Raw genomic sequence first — 20,101 nt, forward strand, 5'->3', positions numbered from 1 at the left:
ATGCCGGCGATGTGTTCATTCTTTTTTATGCCAATGCTGCTCTGAGGGCTTTGCTCTGCATGAGCTGGAGTTTGGTCAGATTGTTGTTTGAGGTGCCTCAAAGGAGTACATTGCAGTAGTCGAGTTTTGAGAGTATGAGGGGTCTCGTTAATGGGACACAGTTGTCGGGCATGAGGAATTTACGGCTTAGGGAGATGAGCTGAGGTGTAGTGGGTGGCTGAGGAGAGTGTGTTGATTTGCTTAGTCATAGTTCGAGTGGAGTCTAGGCAGACACCGAGGGTTTTGACCTGTTTGAGAGTTGGGATTGTGGTGCCGTCTATGCTGAAGGAGGCGTAGGCAGGTTGTAATGAGTTGATTCTGGCTTGTGGTCTGACCATGAGCATCTCTGTTTTGTCTTCGTTGAGGCAGAGGCTATTGTGGGCCATCCAGTTTTGGATAAGTGCATAAATTTGGTTGATGAGAGATGAGTCCTGCTCGTGGTTACCGGATAAGGGCATGAGGATCTGGGTGTCATCTGCAAAGTTGGTGTAGATGACACCCATGGCATCCAGAGCTGCAACTAGCAACTTGGTATAAGCATTGTATAGTGTGGGTGATAGGCAGGAACCTTGGGGAATGCCTATGGGGACTGGTACAGGGTCGGCTGATTCTTTCCCAATGGAGACTCTTGAGGTCCTCTCTGCAAGGAAGGATTTGATCCATTCGGTGGCATCCTTGGAGAAGTTGAAGTTGTTGGCTAGTGTGGTGCAGAGTTTGTCGTAGTCGACTAAATCAAAAGCCACTGATAGATCTAGCAGCATTAGGAGACAGAGCTTGCCTGCTTCCCTAGAGGCATCCATTTGGATTTTCAAATCGAGAAGTGCCGTTTCAGTGCTGTGGTTTGGGCGGAATCCTGATTGTCAGGCCCCCAGTAAGTGGTGCGGTTCTAGGTGGTTTTGTATTTGTGTGTAAGCTATTTTGTCAATTATTTTCAAAAGGAAGGGGACCGTAGTTATTGGCCGGTAGTTTGTGGGAATGGACGGATCTAGTGTAGGCTTTGTCAAGAGGGGTGTTACCCAAGCTTTTTTAATGCTGGTGGGTACTGTATTAGCTTTAAAGGAGGCGTTGATTAATTCTGTGATGATGGGGGTAAGTGTTGGAGCGCAGAGTTTGACAAGGTGGGGGGAATTGGTCTTCTTGCCATTTGGAGGCTTTAGGTTTGGCTATGGTGTCTTGACTTCTTTTTGTGAGACGGGGTGAATTGGAAAGGTTTGCTGGAGTTAGTGTGGGGTGAGTCCTCTAGGATTGTAGGTAAGGGTTCTCAAGCTAGAAGTTGTTTTTTCTTGGCTATTTTATTTTGTAAAAGTAAGAATTTGGCTGATAAAGCGTCTTGGATTGTGGTACACCACTCTTTGCTGGCAATGATGGGTGATGTGACTTGGCAGGGATTCTCTAGTTCTCTAAGTATGGAGGACAGTTCCTTACAATTAGATGACACGTTGGTGATGCGTAGATTGAGGGTGTTGTTTTTTTGGGTGATTATGGCAGCTTTGTAGATTTTGTTGGCATCGTTGAAAGCTTTCGCTGAGTCTGGGGTGTCGGTTCTTTTGTGGATGTGCTCTAGTGATCTTTTGATGCGTCTCAAGGAGACTAGTTCCTTGTTAAACCAGAAACAAGAGCGGTTATCTGTCCTTCAGGTTTTGGTTTTGACAGTAGCTAGTAAGTCAATGGTGTTGGTGAGGCTTAGTTGGTAGCAGTCTGCCAGATACGTTGGATTGTTGCTCTCTAGCGAGGTTGAGGCTAAAGCTTGTCCGAGTGCTGCGGAGAGGTTGTCACTAGTGAGTTTTTTGATATTTCTAGTCTCAACTGTGTCAGGTTTTTTAGTCAGTGTGGTATCTGTGGTCAGGTTGCCCAGGGAGAGACTGATGACGTAGGGGTCGGACCAATCTATGGGTGAGACAGAGTCAATTGTTACTTGTGAATTGAAGGTGAGAACCCAACCCAGTATTCTACCTTTGATATGGGTAGGGGTGTTGACCAGTTGTGAGAAGCATATATCTTGTATGGCTGAGTTGAAGGCCGCAGCTGCGTGATCCAGGGGGTCATTATAAACTACGTTTAGGTCTCTGAGGATGATAAATTTAGTGTTAGGTTTGATGTAGGGGGTGAGCAATAATTGGATGTCTACATCAGAGTGGGTGTTTTTATTTGGTGATCTGTATACAACCAAGAAGTTGGTGGTGTTTTTAAGGGTCTGCGTTCTTACTTCAATCTTAATTGTATTTTAAGTATCTTTGTAACTTATTTTTTTATTCTACTACCCTTGTCACTTCAATTGTACTGTAAATTGGTTCTGTACAGCACCTCGGCATAAGACGCTATATAAATAACAAATACATATAAATACAACATTAATCCACTTGTAGATGGATCAGCAGCTGTGCCCCCTTTGGAGCTACATCCATGTGAGTGTTCAAATAATCTGATGTGACCTTCTTAACTGCACTGATGAGTTCCTATGTGGGGTTCAGTGATTGACTCCCTTGCCTTCTTGTGCTATCAGAGATGAAGCAGAGACTGTTCTCATTTTTCTCCCTCCCCTCCCCAAGAAGACCTCAAATGCATTAAGTCATTAAGCAATTCCTCTCACATTGTTCAGCTTTTTTCAATGGCTTTTTTCAAAGCCAATGCTTGCAATCTTTAGAAAACAATTCTGAATTTAATGTTCCTGTGTTTCCAGGATGCCTCCCTTCTTATTGTTGCCACTTTATTAGCACATTTCTGTTAGATGTAATCACGGGAAAATGTCCACCAAAAAAAAGAGGTACTTCTCACAGGTGTGCTTCTATGCAACAAATTGAGAGGAAACAACTGAAAAAGACAGGCCTTAACAACATGAGGATGGACTCCCTAGATCAGGACAGGCCACAACAGCATGAGGATGAACTCCTAGATCAGGACAGGCCACTACAGAATGGTGATGGACTGCCTAGATCAAGACAGGGAACAACAGCATTAGGATGAACTCCCTAGATCAGGACAGACCGCAACAGCATGGGGATGGACTCCCTAGATCAGGACAGGGCACAAGAGCATGGGGATGGACTCCCTAGATCAGGACAGGGCACAAGAGCATGAGGATGGACTCCCTAGAGCAGGGCAGGCCACAACAGCCTTAGGATGGACTCCCTAGATTGGAATACACCTCAACAACATGAGGATGGACTCCTTCAATCAAGACAGTCCACCACAGCATGAGGATGGGCTCCCTAGATCAGGGCAGGCCACCAGAGCAGGAGGATGGACTCCCTCGATTAGGAGAGGCCACCACAGCTTTAGGAGGGTCTCCCTGGATCAGGATAGACCACACCAGCGTGAGCATCTACTCCCTAGATCAGGACAGGGCACCACAGCATGAGGATGGACTCCCTAGATCAGGACAGGCCTAAAATACATGAGGAGGGACTCCCTCAATCAGGACAGGTCAGCAGAGCAGCAGGATGCACTCCCTTGATCAGGACAGGCCGCAACAGCATGAGGAGGGACTCCCTAGATCAGGACAGGCCACCAGAGCACGAGGATGAAATCTCTAGATAAGGGCAGGCCTCAACAACATGAGGGTGGAATCTCTAGATAAGGGCAGGCCTCAACAACATGAGGGTGGAATCTCTAGATAAGGGCAGGCCTCAACAACATGAGGGTGGAATCTCTAGATAAGGGCAGGCCTCAACAACATGAGGGTGGAATCTCTAGATAAGGGCAGGCCTCAACAACATGAGGGTGGAATCTCTAGATCAGGACAGGCCCCAAAAACACAACAATGGACTCCCTAGATCAGGGCAGGGCCCAACAGCACGGGACAGACTCTCTAGTTCAGGAAAGGCCACCCAAGCATGAGCATGGACTCCCTAGACCAGGGTAGGCCACAACAGCATGAGGATGGACTCCCTAGATCAGTGCAGGACACAGCAACATGAGGATGGATTCCCTAGTTCAGGACAGGTCACTGCAGCATGAGGATTGACTCCCTAGATCTGGACAGGCCACCATAGCATGAGGATGAACTTCCCAGATCAGGACAGGCCTCATCAACATGAGGATGGACTCCCTGGATCGGGACAGGCCACAAAAGCCTGAGGATGGACTCCTAGTTCAGGGCAGGTCACACTAGCATGAACATGGACTCCCTAGATTAGGATAGGCCACAACAGCATTAGCACAGGTCGCACAGCTGTGTTTATATACAGCAGATACCGTAGACAACAGTTAAACACACAGGTGAAGGAGCTTACTTCAGAGAGTTCTCAGAACATGAGGACAGGACCCTAAGATCGGAACGCTACTCTCCGTGAGTGCATCAGGAAGGGTGTGTTTAGAAGAGAAGGGATTCCGGTCTCTTTCACAGTGTCATGTGATAGTGAATGCCACAGACCTCCTCTGGGAGTTCCAGAGTCGGCCCATTGCCTTGGTTCTATTGAAGCAGGGTATGGTCATGCAAAACCTGTACTTCGAGCACAGATCTCTTTCTGGGAATTTCCAGTGAATTTACTTTTGCAAACACTGTGGGGTAGGTCCATGTAGGGCTTTAGTAACCATTGTTAGTGCCTTGAATCGTATCATCGAAAGCCAGTTCAGTCTTCTGAAAACATGCACTATTTTTCTCTGCTTGGGTGTCAGTCACCATTCTAGCTGCTGCGTTAAAAAGAACCTGAAGATGTTGAAGTATGTTTTGGTTGGCACCTAGAAATAAAATGATACAGTGATCCAGCGTGCCCCCAATAATAGCACTAGCTGTTATAGAACAGTTTGCTTCTGAGAGATCGGGCCACCCATCAGGGTGCAGAAAATCAAGTCGCAAGCTACAAGCCAGTCAAAAAAGAGTCGAGTCACTCGCCACCATCTTCATTCTATATATAAATTCAGCACACCATTTCTTACTCACCAAGCATCTAATACCACTAGCCAAAGGCTAGCAGCAATTGCATATGTTGCACCATGCAAATATTATCTAGAAGCAGGAGGACATGATTGGCTGAGCTTCTGAGAGTGTTGATGTGGGCTATGATGGATTCAGATATACTTAAGGATTGTGCTTGTGTCTGCGTGGTGATATTAGAGTCTGCAATAGGTACCACCACATCTACTAGATGTTCCTCTGCCTGGATGTTTGTGGATGCCAGGAATACAAACTCTGTCTGGCTAAAGCTGACCTGCCTCCATCCACGGTTCAGTGCATTCAAAGAGAGGCTTTATGTGGTCGAGATGATATGCTGAAGCCCTTGCAATTCTAAACAGGATTTGTGTATTGTTCACATAGTTGTGGACCACCAGAAGGTATGCAATCCAGGCTGTAACCACAGTAGAAGCCTGCATTATATGCTTCTCATGTCTTCTTCTCCCTGATTCCAGCGCTCTATCCAATCAGCAGGTTTGGAACAGAGGCTCTAACGGCCTGTAAAGGATGGTTTCCAAGCCCCCCTTTGTGAGATGTACACACTGGGAACTGGATAAGCTGAGCCACTGGAAGTCCCAGGTGAGGCTTCCCTTTTCCCCTGCACAAGCTATAATAGCATTAGAACTCTTACTATTGGTTTCTATGGGGTCCCAGGCGACCTTTGTCCTTGTTAGAGGCCCTCGCCTTCAGCTTGGATCCTCTAACTTGGGCAACAGTCACCTATCAGAACATAGAGTCCTCTGGCGGGGGTTCCAAATCGTCAGTAGGTTGTGGAGGGGTTTGATTTGTATCTTAAACAACAGCAGAGAAAGGCAAGTTCCTTGTGGGACTGTGCCGTCCACTACAACTGGGACAGACAGTGATTAGTCCACCTTCTGCCGGTAAGGAAGGATCAAAACTAATTTCCAGCCTTGGTGCACTGCATCCCTCGCACAAGTGCTGGTACTCAAGATCTGATTACGCCTTTCCTGGGGCTCCAGGATTACCTATGCAGCAGGTTACAAAGAGTCCAAAAAGTGTCAACTATACTTCTGACATTTAAAAGACACAAACACCTCACCACAACCCTCTTAACACTCACTTGGCTCCCAATCAAATGGAGGATTATTTTAAAAACTCTATGGATAGCCCTTTATGCTTTCAATGACAGAGGCCCGGGATCCACCACAAGGAAATTCATCCACTACAAACCATTCAGAACACTTATATCCAGTAACACAGCCTTAGTAACGTTAACTAACTTGAACTGTGCATGACGCATGGGATATTCCTTCTCCATCGTGTCAATCAAATTCTGGAATTTGCCCTGGCACAGATGATTCCCAGTCCACAGTGGAAGACCAATTGATGTTCACAACACCTCGGAGAACCTTGCTATTCATTAGACACCAGCACAAAGTCATTAGCCAAAGGACACCCACTGCCAATAATATCAAGCAAACGGAGCCTCCTCTGCCTGGTTATACGAACATACCTTGAACTTACACACACCTAGAAAGAAAAGGAAAACCAGACCTGTTTGGCTCAGTATCCCTGCAACCTTTTCCTTGGAATATGGCAAATGCCGTCAAGAAGATGCAATGGGCCAGTATGCAAAGCATCAGCCAAGGAGCACGGGAGACATGCCTCGTTCAGGTTAATCAAGTGATCAGTCTTGGGCTCTCCCTTCTGGTGGAATCACACATCCATAGGAGCTGGGCCACTACTCACTCAGACACACAGGACTCGGCTACTGCCGGCCTGCAGGCTTCAACACCACAGTAATAGCATCTGCCTTTCTTTCTGTCACACTAACAACTAACTCCCTGCTGCTCTTCTTGTAGAGCTGCGGCCCGCAAGGCCACCAAAGGTAGAAGGGGGCTATACAAGACCACTTGACATCACACTAAATTATCCTCTCCAGAAGCAAGTGGTGGTTGATGGCGCCAAATTCAAAGGACAATTCCAGCAGCATCAGCCTGCCAGTCCCAACAGTGTCCATAGACGTTCCTTTATGTCTAAAGAGCCTCTTCTTTGCCTCTGGTGTGTTTAAAGCCTGATTGCCAACCACCATTTAAATAAATGTTTTCTAGAAATGAATGAAGCAGGTTTGTCAGCTCCATGTCTAGGTTTCGTCATATAAAATGTGCGCTATTAATCTCAAGGCTGAAAGTACTGACATCTTGGAAAAGACAACCCTGGATCACCAGGAACACATATAGCTGATAAGTTTGTATTTAAAACTGAATTTGAATTAAAAGTAAATATACGTGGCAGACCTCAATTTACATCAGTGACATTGCAATTATTGGCAGAAAAGTCATGCTAGCAAGCGTGGGTTTCTGTGTGTGATCCCTAGCTGTCACCAGTAAGTATTATAACACAAAATATTTGACTAATCTAGCAATACACGGCTACATTGTTAAATGGCACTAGTTATCATTATAGTTGCTAATTTATGACGCAATTAACACCAAGGATCAGGATTCGAACCTGTGTTGCCGATCAGGATTCGAACCTGTGTTGCTCTGTGTTGTCTTGCTTTCTACACAAACGTGTTGCCCCTGTGCTATCCGTCCTCCCCGACAACCCTTGCACAGAAATCCCTTAGCTGGACCTTGTGGCAAGGAAAGCTAAGCTCTTCAGCAGGAATTCTTGGGAACCCCTAGACAGGACATCTTGAGAGGGCCCCACAATGAGGAGCACTTAACCAGGAAATAGGACCATTGGCCAACTGGCTGCGAGGAGCGTCTCTCTATCCTTTTGTTTCAGGGCCCCCTTATTCACAGGCGCTATTTTGAAAGAAGGCGCTATTTTTAGAAATGCGCATGGTCACCCTATGCTGAAAGGTGACGTTTGCATTTCAGGAGCGGGTGGACAGTGATGCGAAGACGCGCAGTCCTCCTCCTCTCCAAGCAGTAGTGTCGGGAGAGTGTTCACAGCTCTAATGTGACGGGCACCTAGCAACCCCGTGGTTGCTGGGAGCGCCTTTCAACGAAATGGGCCGTTAAGGGTCCCTTCTCAGTGAAATGACGCACAAAAAAAGAGCATTTTCACCCCCGATTGGGGGATGCAAATGATAGTGTGACAGCTGTCACATTTCAACAACCAATCATGGCAGGGCCAGAAATGATCCTGCCACGGTTTGCGCCTTCCCCTGCGCCTGTTTCAAAAGGCACATTTCATTTGAGAATTTGGGATGTGCTCTAAAATGCACAGAATCCCCGCCCCCTCTCTGTGCATACTCGCAGAGAGGGAAAAAGTCCAGCTGAATGAGTTCCTTTAAGATGCACTCATTAGATGCCCTTTGTGAACTGGGCAGACACTTTTTTTTGGTGCGAGTAACGGGATGCACTAGTGCATCTCGCTTGCACCCAACATTTTATTGAGAATCTGGCCCCCTGTACCTATTCTTGACCAGCTGCTGCTATCAGGGATTTCCACAGACTCCAGATGAATCTTTTCGTAGACAAAGCTGCCCTGAACAGCAAATATTCCAGGGACGCAGTCAAGACGTCTAGTTTGGAGTTATCAAAAAGGATACCTTTGTGTGCCTGGTGTGAGAACTGTTGTCCCAACTGATAGAGTCTGGAAGATCGGGAATGGCTAGATTATTTTCGAGCTACGGTTTGACAGCAGCGATTACTGTTCACGTCATAAATTCAACCGCCGGATATTGGGTGTATTCATCCCGCACCACTAGGACACGTAAGCCATAAATAAGAAAGCCACTATCCATTCTTTTCTTCTGGCAGGACTTCGTGCTACTCAGTGGTGAATGAAGTCTTACCATGTGATTGGCCGTCCCCGTAGCTTCACATTGGATACAGCGGCCTACTGGTTTGTCAACCATTTCTTGCAATCCCAGAAACCACACTCTTTCGCTAAGACTCTTGGTGTCTGCCATGTGCCAGGGATGTTACCAGCTGAGACATGCACTGATGTATGACTATTTTTGAATCTTTTAACACCATGGCCCTCATCAGGAGGTTGGAGGTAACCATGCCGCTTTTAGCGGCATGGATGCCTCCTTACCGCAATCCGGGCCCGGGTCCCTCGAATGAGGATTTACCGGGCCATCGCAACCTTGGCGGACCCGGTCCATCCCCATACCTATTCGAGCCCCCATAGGGCACAATGGGAATGGGGATGGAGCTAACAACGGGCCCGTTAATGACGGGCCCGTTGTTAGCTCCCTGGTGTCCTCGCAGGACCCGGTATGGACGCCTGGTTTTTCCAGGCGCCCTTTGTGGGTCCCGCGAGGAGACCTCGTGGTAGGGTGGAATGGGTTTACCGGCACCGGCACCTTTACCGGTGCCGGTAAACCCATTCCGCCAACCTTATGATGAGGGCCCATGTCTTCCTCTGTGGCCAATAGCTCTTTTTGGGCAGGTGACATACCTCACAGGGTTGCCAGCATGGTGACTGTGCCGCGTTTATGCATCTTCCTGAACTCGTCCCAGCGACCTCCTTGATTTGAAGATCGGCAGACATTTGTCCTTGTTAATTGCTGTTTACTCCATTGATGTGGCTTTTGGAATGGCTTGTCGTAGACAAACTGAACATGCTAGCCTACCTCCTAGGACTTCCTCCCTCCCTCTTCGTGGCTAATTAGGCATGAAGGGGGATATTGCCAACAGGTATCATGTCCCAGGGCAGAATCAAAGTGAGAATTGGTAGTCATAGACACCTAAGAGCCTTCACGCCAATATGCCCAGTGCAGTGCCTTGCATTGTGGGAAAAATGGTTGATGGTCAGTTACCACAAATTGTTTGCTCTAGAGGTAAAGGTGAAAGTGTTGAGAACGCCATGCCACAGTGAGGGCCTCTATACCTTGTCAATCTGCATATAGCATTGGTCTATGGCCATGAGGGCTCAACTGGCCTTGGCTTTTGGGACCGGAGTAGCGTAGAGTGGTTCGGTGGCTGTGAGGGCTGACTGGCATGTGCTACCAGGACTACTGCATCATTCCCTGTTTTTTGCTGGAGAGGAGTAGCAAACCCACGTGGGCAGTCATCTACGAATAGAGAGGTGGGCGTGTCTGTGCCAAAGAAGGCAGTGTCACCAATGAGCGCATTCAGGGCGGCCTGGAACATATCCAGATGTATGTTGATAATGTATAGGGGCAAAGTACTTTCTTTGTCCGGTCGTAGGGGATCAGTAATTTTGGTAGGGATGGGAATCAAGTGATCGCGATAATTGACTATTCCAAGAAATCTGCACATTTCAGCTATGTAGGAAGGGCAGTGGCTGCCTTGATACTGCGCACTTTCAATACGTTTGGCCAAGATGTAATGAGCAAGGAAAACATATCCCAAAAATTGGAAAAGCTTTGATTGCATAAATCCACATTCCTTGGAGTGGTTGTGAGATAGTGATGGTTAGGCCGTCGGAGGACAGCCCACAAATGGCGATGATATTGGACCTTTTTGGCAGAGTAGAGTAACATTTCACCACTCACTTTCACCACAACATTCATTTCTGAAAGGAAACTGTGGACTGTCTCCTGAAATAATTCAGACCTAGATGATACTCTGTAACATTTGTTTGGAGCTTGACATTTGCACTTTTGAAGCCACCCTCTAGGTAGCATGGGTGTGGGTGAAGAGTCAGACGTTAATATCTAGCATTACAATCCACTTTAGTTAATATACGGGCACCTTGCAGGTCATCGACAATGTCACCGACCGTGGATGTACAATGGAATTCTCGATCCACTCTGCTATTTCAGTGTGTTAAGATCTGCCTCCAACTTGGCAAAGATTGAGTGAGATTATGCAGTTTTTAAGGGCCACTGGCTGGATCATTTAATCAATCTGAATACTACCTCACTGCCCTTCAAACAGGCCACACCTTGAAAAGGGAATCATATTTTTTCTTAATATCCTAAATGTCGTCCTCATACAAATTGAAAGCAAAATAAAGAAGTTATGGGGCATCAGTGGAAGCACAAGTGAGCTGCTTGCTCATGCTGGTAGGCAGGACACCCACCTTTGGCAATGGTTTTACTGTGCCCATCGGTAATCATTGTGCGAAAAACTCTATCCATCAGTAACAGTGCAGCACTACCGAATTGTTATGTGTTTCTACCAACTTCATTTTTAAAGTTGTCCTTTTGGTCTAGAACTTTTGTTTACCAGATTTCAACCAGTTTTTATTTAGATTTTAAGATGGAGGTGCCCCCTATGCTCCTCCTTCACTATCCCAGGTTCCTACCTACGACCACTACCTCCCAACCCACTACTTGAATACCCCTACATACATATATACATACCTATTTTTCTTTTTTTAAAGGGGTTCAATTCTGGTTGCACAAAAGTTCTTGATCTACCCGAGATCCTGGAGACCATGTAAATGACAGTGGTGCATGGTACAAATCCTAATGATAGAACATAGTTACCCATTGTTGCCATTTGGTACAGAGGAGGCGTCAGTCTAGGCTGAGATCAGTGAGGATATAACCTTAATATAATCTTGAACAAACAGGTACATACATAACTGAAGTGAGTAACACGCGTATCTGCTTGAGCATGTGAGCGGACAACATTTATTGATGCACACACATTGTTCTGGGAACTGCTGCTGCCACAGGCCATGGCGGGCACCACAAAACACAGCGGTCGTCATGACATCGGAAATGCAGTTGGCTATAAAACAACCCTCCCCTGCACTTGCACGTTCTCAATGTCACTGTGCCTAGTAAGATCGTTGTGTAGTCCCCCCTTGTTCCCTTCCCTCATCCCGCTCTGAAACCCCCGTGTATTGGCCCAATACAAATAAAATATCATATCATATCATAACCCTCCGCCAAGGGCACTACTGGTACTGCTGGTTGGGTATATAAGCAGTACTGCGTTCATGGATTGCCTTGGCATAGTGCTCAAGTCGAGGGTACATGTGAGTGGACGGAGTACCCCCAATTATTGTAGAGAGCACCTTGATATGCTAATTTCTGGTGACGGCACATTCAATTGGTATGTTGATGAGTCCCCCCATTTTTTTTTAGGACTTGACCACTTCGGGCGCTATGAGATTTCAGAAGGAATGTCGCCAGTAGTAAAGTCATGTGAATAGTTATTGATTACAGATGGCATTATGCTTGCCACCCTTTCCACAATGAGGTGCCACATGTCTGTAGATGCCGCTTTTGTGCACTGTCTGATGACTTCATACTATGGCACAGTGCGAATGCTTAGTCTGCCTGAATGCACATTTTACACTTGCATTATTCTGAGAGCCCAAGGCTGTTCCGCGCTAAACCCTGCTATGAAAAGAAACATTTTCCCAAGCAAAGTGGCTGACAGCATGTTCAAAAGCGATAGAATCTGAAAGGATTCCGTCTGCGTGAATTGTGTGCTTGCCCCGGCCTCCTTCCCTGTCCTTACAAAATCCTCTGAGCGGCCCTTGATAATAGATCCATTCGAGTGCGGCATCTAGTGAATAGCCTGTCAGTAAGTAATTCAGAAGGGCCGCCATTTCTGCTTTTCCCATTCTTTGGGTTTCCTCTTCCTAGGCACACAACTACTGCACGTGGCATGGTTGGGGTCCAGGATCCTGTGCATGCCGCCCCGTGCCTAGCCTCACCTGGCTTGTGGTGGCAACCACGCCCCTTGACAACCCCACCATCCACCAGCAAGGTCAGCCAGTGGACTTCATCTCGCGATAATAAAATGTTTACATTTACCTTTTATAAACGTTTACGTTTTTGTGCGTGCAATATAATGAAATAAGATTTCTCAATATTTGCTAACAGCTATTTAAAAAAAATATATATATATTTGATTGTTTAAGCCACGTACCTACCTCGAGAGCAAGGGAGCGCTGTATGGAGTGTGGGTAGCCAGCTTTTGGGCTTGCATCTTTTAACAGTAGTGCAGTACTGTGAGGTCTGTGCGTTGTTATGTGCATCCTTTGGAATGAGTTCTTGGTCAGGTGTTGTTGAAAGAGCCATATTTGAGAGATTTGCGAAATAGGGGAATTGGTGGGGCATTTTGAGCCGACACCGGGATCGGTTTCCAGAGGTTGGTGCATTGCAAGAGAAGCATTGTTTGTAGGTCCTCTCTTTGCTGATGAGTTGTGATTCAAGCCAGTTGGTCGATTTGCTGCTCAAGGAGTGTCTGCCACCAGATATTTGGACCTTCACCGCCAGGTAAGCTGGTGTTCTACTCATGATTGTTTTGTAGATGATATATGCAGTCTTTCAGAGTATCATGGCTTGGAGTGCAAACCAATGTAGTTCGCGTAGGATGGGAGTCATTCGGTCAAATTTTCATGCTCGCTTAATAAGACGTGCTGCAGCGTGGTGGACTGCTTTTAGGGGAGCGAAGTGAGCAGCGGGGCCCTGTCAGGAGAGCCTTTCCCGCATCAATGTGCAAGACCACAAGGGCCTGCACTACGATCCGGAAGTCCTGCAGCGGGATGAAGGGTTTGATTTTCCAAAAGGCAGAGATTCTGAGCAAGGGTATTTGGGCCTTCTTGGTAATGCGTTTCTGGAAGGACAGATGGCTGTCAATGGTGAAGCCTAAGGATTTTGCTGAGTCTGAGCGGTGTGGATCAAATCCTTCTAGGCACATATCATTGAACCATTGTTGGACAAGTTGTTTTTAGAGGACGGATGATGAGGACAAATTATGTCTTGGATGGGAAAAATTTGAAGTAGTCAGTCAACAACCAGGACTGGATGATGGCTAGTTAATCACAGAGACAAATGATGTCCTGCACACTATTTACTCTCATGCACAACTGAATATCATCTGGAATATTGGTGGATGGCTATATTGGGATCTTTGATCAGAGTACCCAGAGGCTCCATGTAAAGGTTAAAAAGGATTGCAGAGAGGATGGATCTTTGAGGGACTTCACAGGAGACCTGGAGTTGTTTAGAATGCAACAAGTTAATCTGGACAGACTTGTCATGACGGATATGTATTTTCCATGCAATACTCATATAGCAGCAACCACACCAGTGTCTAACATGCAGATAATAGATACATAAAACTGACCTCTTCTCATTGAAGAAATGAGATGCTTACCTAACACACTCTTCCTAAGCCTGATCAATCTGGCATGGGAAGAGCACGCCAGGGAAACCCTTGTAGGGGAAAAAACCCTGTGCTGCTTGAGTGCGGAGGTGGCTGTAGTCGGATATGTAGCGAGAGAGAATAGCTTAATGGCCACTGAATTGTACAAGCAAAACCCGGCGTATTCTCCTATATTATGAAATGCTTAGAAAACAGAGGGAGAGAATCAGTAGGGGTTCATTCTTCCGCCTTCTCTTTCTACCGGAAGTAAATGTACCTTTCTTGGAGGCGAGATCAATCGCTAGGAAGGAGATGCTGGGAATCAGGTAAGCCCCTTACAAGTGAAGAGTGAAAGTGAAAATATAGAAAGAATAAGAATGTTTGTGTTTATTAGAGTAACTCCCACCTACCGGGACAGAATACCTTGAGGATAGAAGCATAAGCGGAGGTATCCGCCAATATACCACAGTAAGTACTGATGTTGTAGACTTGCGGAGGAAAGGCAACGGTACGGTCTACAATATAGTATCACAAATTACCTGGGGCGAGTTATGAGAATAGATTGGACTAGTGACAAAGATAGTTGGCCACCTACATTAATGAAAAGAGGAGTGTCTGACTGTTTGAATGCCGGATCTGTCGCGGAGCGGAAAGTCTTGCGGTGGTTACATGAAGAGTCCCTGGAGCCGAGTGGAAATGGAAATAGAAATCTTTTTAGAGAGGAAAGAAGGGTCAGAACACATAGACACATAGATGCAGTATTCACAAGGTAAATGAAGACTCACGTAGCACGACCACAATAGACAGTAGCAACACAATGCTGTGTCAATTCCTGGGTCAGAAATACTGCATCCGGGTGAAGAGGAGGAGCCTCCATAGTCTCATCTCGTAGGAATGGACCGTCACTGTGAGGTGAGGATGCCATCTTGGGGAAAGACATACGAAGGGATGACAGATGGAGCAAAGGATGCCACAAGGACCAGCTCCTCCGTCCCTTCGTAACAAGACTGGTGTCTGCCTGAGAGATAGGAGGTAAACCAATTTAGGGCAGTGCCAAAGAATCCCACCCTGCCTGCAAAGAGGGAGAGAAGGACGCAATGGTCAGTGGTGTTGAACACAGCCGAGAGGTCAAGGAGTGTGAGGAAGCATGAGTAGCCTGTATCCATGATTTGGAGAGCATCATCCACCACCTTGATGGTGGCTGCCTCGATGCTACACTTTGGGCGGAACCCTGACTGATTGTCATTTAGGAGGTGGTGTTCTTTCAATTCCTGCTAGTTGTTATGTAGCAACTACTTTTTCCCAACTTTTCTCAATAAACACGAGGTTCATAATGTGCCTGTCGTTTGCCAGGCCGTCTGGATCTAGGGTTGTTTTTTTCAAAAGAGGTTGTATGAGACCATTCTTGAGGGTGTCCAGGAATTATCCTTCTGCGATGCAGACATTGATGATGCTGAGGAGTGCATTGAGCGCTGGGACCATCAATTGTTTAATGATGGAGGCCAAAATGATATAATCAGATTAAGAAGTAGGTTTGAGGGAGGCAATCATTTTTAGGAGATCCGTGGGAAAGAGAGGATGGAATTCGGTCCAGGGGATGCTTATGCTGTGAGAGGTTGATTCGATGGTCTCTCAGATTTTGTCTATTTCTTCAATAAAAACATTTGTTGATTCTATCGCATTTTTCCTGAGTTGCTATTACCTCTGGGTCAGGTGAGGATTTGGTACAATGCTTTACTGCATCCAAAAGGGCTTTGCTCCTGTTAGAGGCTGCCGCAATGGTGGTGGAGTAGTAAGCATGTTTGGCCTTTGCACGCAGAGATTTGAGGTTGGTGAGGTTTCCTGAGTTATAGTGTTTGTGCCACTGTTTCTCTGGAGCTCTGATTGAGCATTTGCTGGAGGCTAGCTCGGGGGTGTACTACAGGGTGGATGGTTTGGTCTTAGCCAGCCTGGAGTTTAGGGGGCATGAGTGTTCACCAGTTTCATAGAAGAGTTGCTGTATAATTCCAGGAGGCCCAAGGCATTCCCTGTGGTGGGGAAGTCTGCAAAGTCTGCTTCTAGCCCCTGGCCAGGAAGGTTTGGAATGAGTAACATAGAGTGAGAGGGTGTTTACCCTGACCTTTGTGAGCGGGTGACTGATAATTGGATGGCGGCATGGTCAGACCAGTCAAGTGGGATAGGGTTTGCGCAGTTGATGCATAGTGATAATGTGAAAACTAAGTCTAGGGTGTTGCCTTTGTTAAGCTGGGGAGAGAGAACAATTTTCTTATGCTCCATGGAAGCGGTCAGTACGAAAAGCATGCTTCGAGTGTGGTTGTCAGCCTGTGACTCTGGGACGGTAAAATCACTGAAAAAGACATTATTTGAATCTGCTATTTTGGCAGAGGAGAGTAAGTTGGAGATGTCTGCAATGAAACAGTTATACCTGTAAGGTGGTCTGTAGATGAGGTGGAAGCTGATGGATTCCTTGTGCAATAGAGGTGAGTGATTCAAATGAGCTTGTTCTAGGACAGGGGATGATGGAGCATGGCCAATCGCTCCAGTGGATGACTGCCATTCCACCTCATGCCCTTCCTGGCCGGTCGGCATGTTGGATATATTAGCCTTGGAATACGAAGACGTTGAAAACTTGTGAGGAAGATGGGATAAACCATGTTTCAGTGATGAATAGGGCATCATGGTTGTTGTATGAGATGATGTCAGTGATCTCTGCAGCGTGAGCGACTTCTGAGCAAGCATTGATCAACATGAGAGGGCGTGTGCATGTGGTCCGTGGGTTTTGGATGGGGGTGAGGGCAATATTGATGAGGTTCGATAGGGTAGTTTGCCAGGGGCTGCCCAGGGCACTTGGCCTTTCAAACACTTGTGAGAGTGGGGATGTGATGTGGAGAGAGGGGACACATGGCAATGTCTTTTTGTGAGTAGCAGTATTAACCATTAGATCGTAGGTGAAATGAAAGGCAGGGGGTCAGGTCCTTTCCCCTACCTGGCCCAAACAGACCCAAACAGGCAAGGTCCTTGTCTTTGCGCATCCTTTACCGAGGATGACGCCTAAGGAGGACTGATTAAATTGATGATATGATATGATATGATATGGCATTTATAACGTGCCTATACACAAGTGTTTCAAGGTGCGACGAGGCAAGGGGGGGCAGAGGGAAGACAGAGACAAACAATCTTACTAGGCCAGGTAACATTGAGATTGTGCAAGTGCAGGGGAGGGAGGAAAGGGAAAAGGGCAAGGGGAAAGGTGAGGGGGCAGTGCAATACATAGGGTAACAGAAAAATAAATACAAAATAAATAAATACAATAAATAAGAAATGCAGCCAAGTGATGGCTGGTGCAGGGGTAAATGCAGACATCAGTTGCTGATAGGGGGCTGTAGGGATGCAGAAACAGCCCCAGAGTGCAGGGGGCTCCCGGGAGGCAGTGCAGGTGTGCAACTGGTGGGGAGGGGACCTGGGCCCAAGAGCAGAGGGTAGCCAGGTGGCCAGTGCAATTTCAGTTTCAGCCAAGAGTTCAGCAGAGGAGAGGAGGAGTGAAAGCAGAAGCAAAGAGGAATGTCTTGAGGTGCTTCCGGAACCAGATATGGTTCTTCTCAAGTTTCAAAGTGGCAGGGAGGCTGTTCCAGAGGGAGGCCCCAGCCTAAGAAAGAGATCTACCATCAACTTGTTGCTTGGAGAAGCGACTTATCCTGAGGGAGTTGGAGGCGGGTGAGCGAAGGGGTCGAGAAGGAAGATATTTAGGAGGAGAGAGTTGAAGGTATTGAGGCCCCAGGCCCCAGAAGGCCTTGTGGACAATGTAGAGGGTTTTGAACTTAATCCTCGCCACCACTGGGAGACAGTGCAGAAATTTAATTCCTGGAGAGATACGATCCCTGGGCTTGAGGTGGTGAGCGATCCACTGAGTGACAGGGCCTGGTCATGTGACCAGCAGCCTACTCAATGCTGTCTGCCTGGAGCTGGCCTACAGCCATTAAGTAGAGACTTGGAAGGCAGAAAAACTGGAGATGGGTGGAGCAACTGAGTGGCAGAGCCTGGTAATGTGACCATCAGCCTACCCAATTCTGACACAGAGTACAATGGAAGTAAAGGACAGAGGAGAGACCGAAAAGGAGAACTATTGATTGGAGAAAGAGACAGTTCAATAAATAAAAAAGAAGAAAAAGAAAACACATTTAATGGAGAAAGAAGGTAAGATACATTTCAAAAAATGAATAAGACAGAAAAATGTAGAAGGTAAGAAAATGGATAACAAATTAAAGTGAATGGGAAAGGTGGTCAAAAATTACATGAGCAATTTGGGGGCTAAAGGGACTGACACATTACAATGAATGCAATTGTATCAACTGGTCGTAAAAGGGACCTCATATTTCCATGACCTTCTAAAGCACGTAGCTTGCAGTTTCATGCTGCTCTGTAGTTACAGAGCTCGACAGCGAGTTGTACTATCATTATCATGTATCGTTGGAGATACTTTAATCAATACAAGTTGTACAGTCAGTAGTGCATTGTTTTAGTTATTATGATACACATCAATCAGTGTGTAAAAGATGTTGTGCATGGTATTCAGCATGCAGGGTAAGCACAAGAGAAATTTCTGCTCACACTAGCTGTGACCACCGACCCCTCCACAACAAGCATGCAAGCATGGTTGCAGCCCCCACTTATCAGGGGACGTGCTGCTTCTGTGACAAAAAAATGTCTTAAGGAAATTAACATCAGTCCAAGCATTCACAGATGTGGTATCCATGAAAACAGGTGTTTGCCACATTGGCACCTTAGATGCTCTTGTCCCTTTAAGGGAGTCAAGGAGGGGTGGTCCTGTGGAGTTGCTAAGGCTTGCATGCTAAGCTTCATTCATGCAGATGCAGAAAGCATATCCACAGGTGGAAGGAGTGTCACCTGAACCAAGGGATAACAATCGAGTAGTTAACTAGGCATCTCACAGAATCTCTACATGTATAGACTTAAAGCCGTTTAGCCTAAGGACATCCGGCCCAAAGGTGCAAGCCAAGAGAAGACTGCCAAAGGGGAGTATCTAACCAACCCCAAGTTCTACATCAGAACTGTAGGCTGTCCCCATAGGCAGGGCACGCAATCCAAACCCATTCCAGCTGCACAGGAAGACACATCTGAGTTCTCTTAGGCCAGAGAGATGCTGGAAGGTGGGCTCAATGCTCGACAAGGGAAACAGCCTGTGGTCGAAGACTGTGGGAGGTGAGTGAAGGAGCTTCTTAGGAGATGGGTGACAACAGAGCAGAAGGAACTGAACCAAGAGACATGAGGCCAGTAGAGAGAACCAAGAAGCTGGGTTAAGGAGGAGGTAGGAGGCTGGAGGAGAAGACCCAGGAGTCTGGGGAGAGGAACACTCAGTAGGTTGGGGAGAGAAACACCCAAGAGGTTGGAGAGAGAGTGGGAGAGACACAATAAGTTGTGCATACAAGCAGAAGACTGGGGAGTAAGTGAACCAGCAGACTAGTGAGAGTAGGACTGTGAGAATGTCGACCATCCGCATGGAGGGCATGCACACGCCTGGGCTTTTGTTAAATGTTTAATTCAAATTCAATGATGGTAGGGTAGACCAACCACAGGAAAATGTGTGAGGCTAATCCACACACATTGTCCTGTGCACAACCATGACAAATGCACATACCCGTGTACTCTGGGTGGACAAAGCTTACAGGTGCAGTCCGCCCCTGTCATATTTAGCTGAAATGTGACAGCCAGGAGTGCATGATGTAATCTCCAGGAAGGGGGAGCAGCAACCTTCCCCCTGCCATGGTCAGCTTGCTTAACTGACTAAGGCTCCATGGAACCACCCTGCTCTTTTATTAGGCCCTGCAGCTGGTGGCAATGATTAACATACCAATAGAGGGTATTTCAACAGGCCCACATGGGGCCTTGCTTCAGAGGTTAAAGGAGACAAGAAACCCAACGACTTTTCATATGCAACTGTGTCAACCTGAAGGCAGCTCCCACCCTCAGTATCAATGACAGTGAACTGTCATGTCTGGGACTGTTGTTTACAGTAGGCTGCACCGCTAGGGTGCCTCCATTAATAAGGTAAGAGAATGTAGTTAGCAGGATCCAGAGAGTCTGGTCTCACCACAGCTTCAAGGGAGAACTGGTGCTTTAGCAGGGACCACACAGGAGGCCCATTAACCAG

Source organism: Ambystoma mexicanum, chromosome 5q, assembly GCF_040938575.1.
Source record: "Ambystoma mexicanum isolate Mex_15411 chromosome 5q, UKY_AmexF1_1, whole genome shotgun sequence".
Taxonomy (NCBI): domain Eukaryota; kingdom Metazoa; phylum Chordata; class Amphibia; order Caudata; family Ambystomatidae; genus Ambystoma; species Ambystoma mexicanum.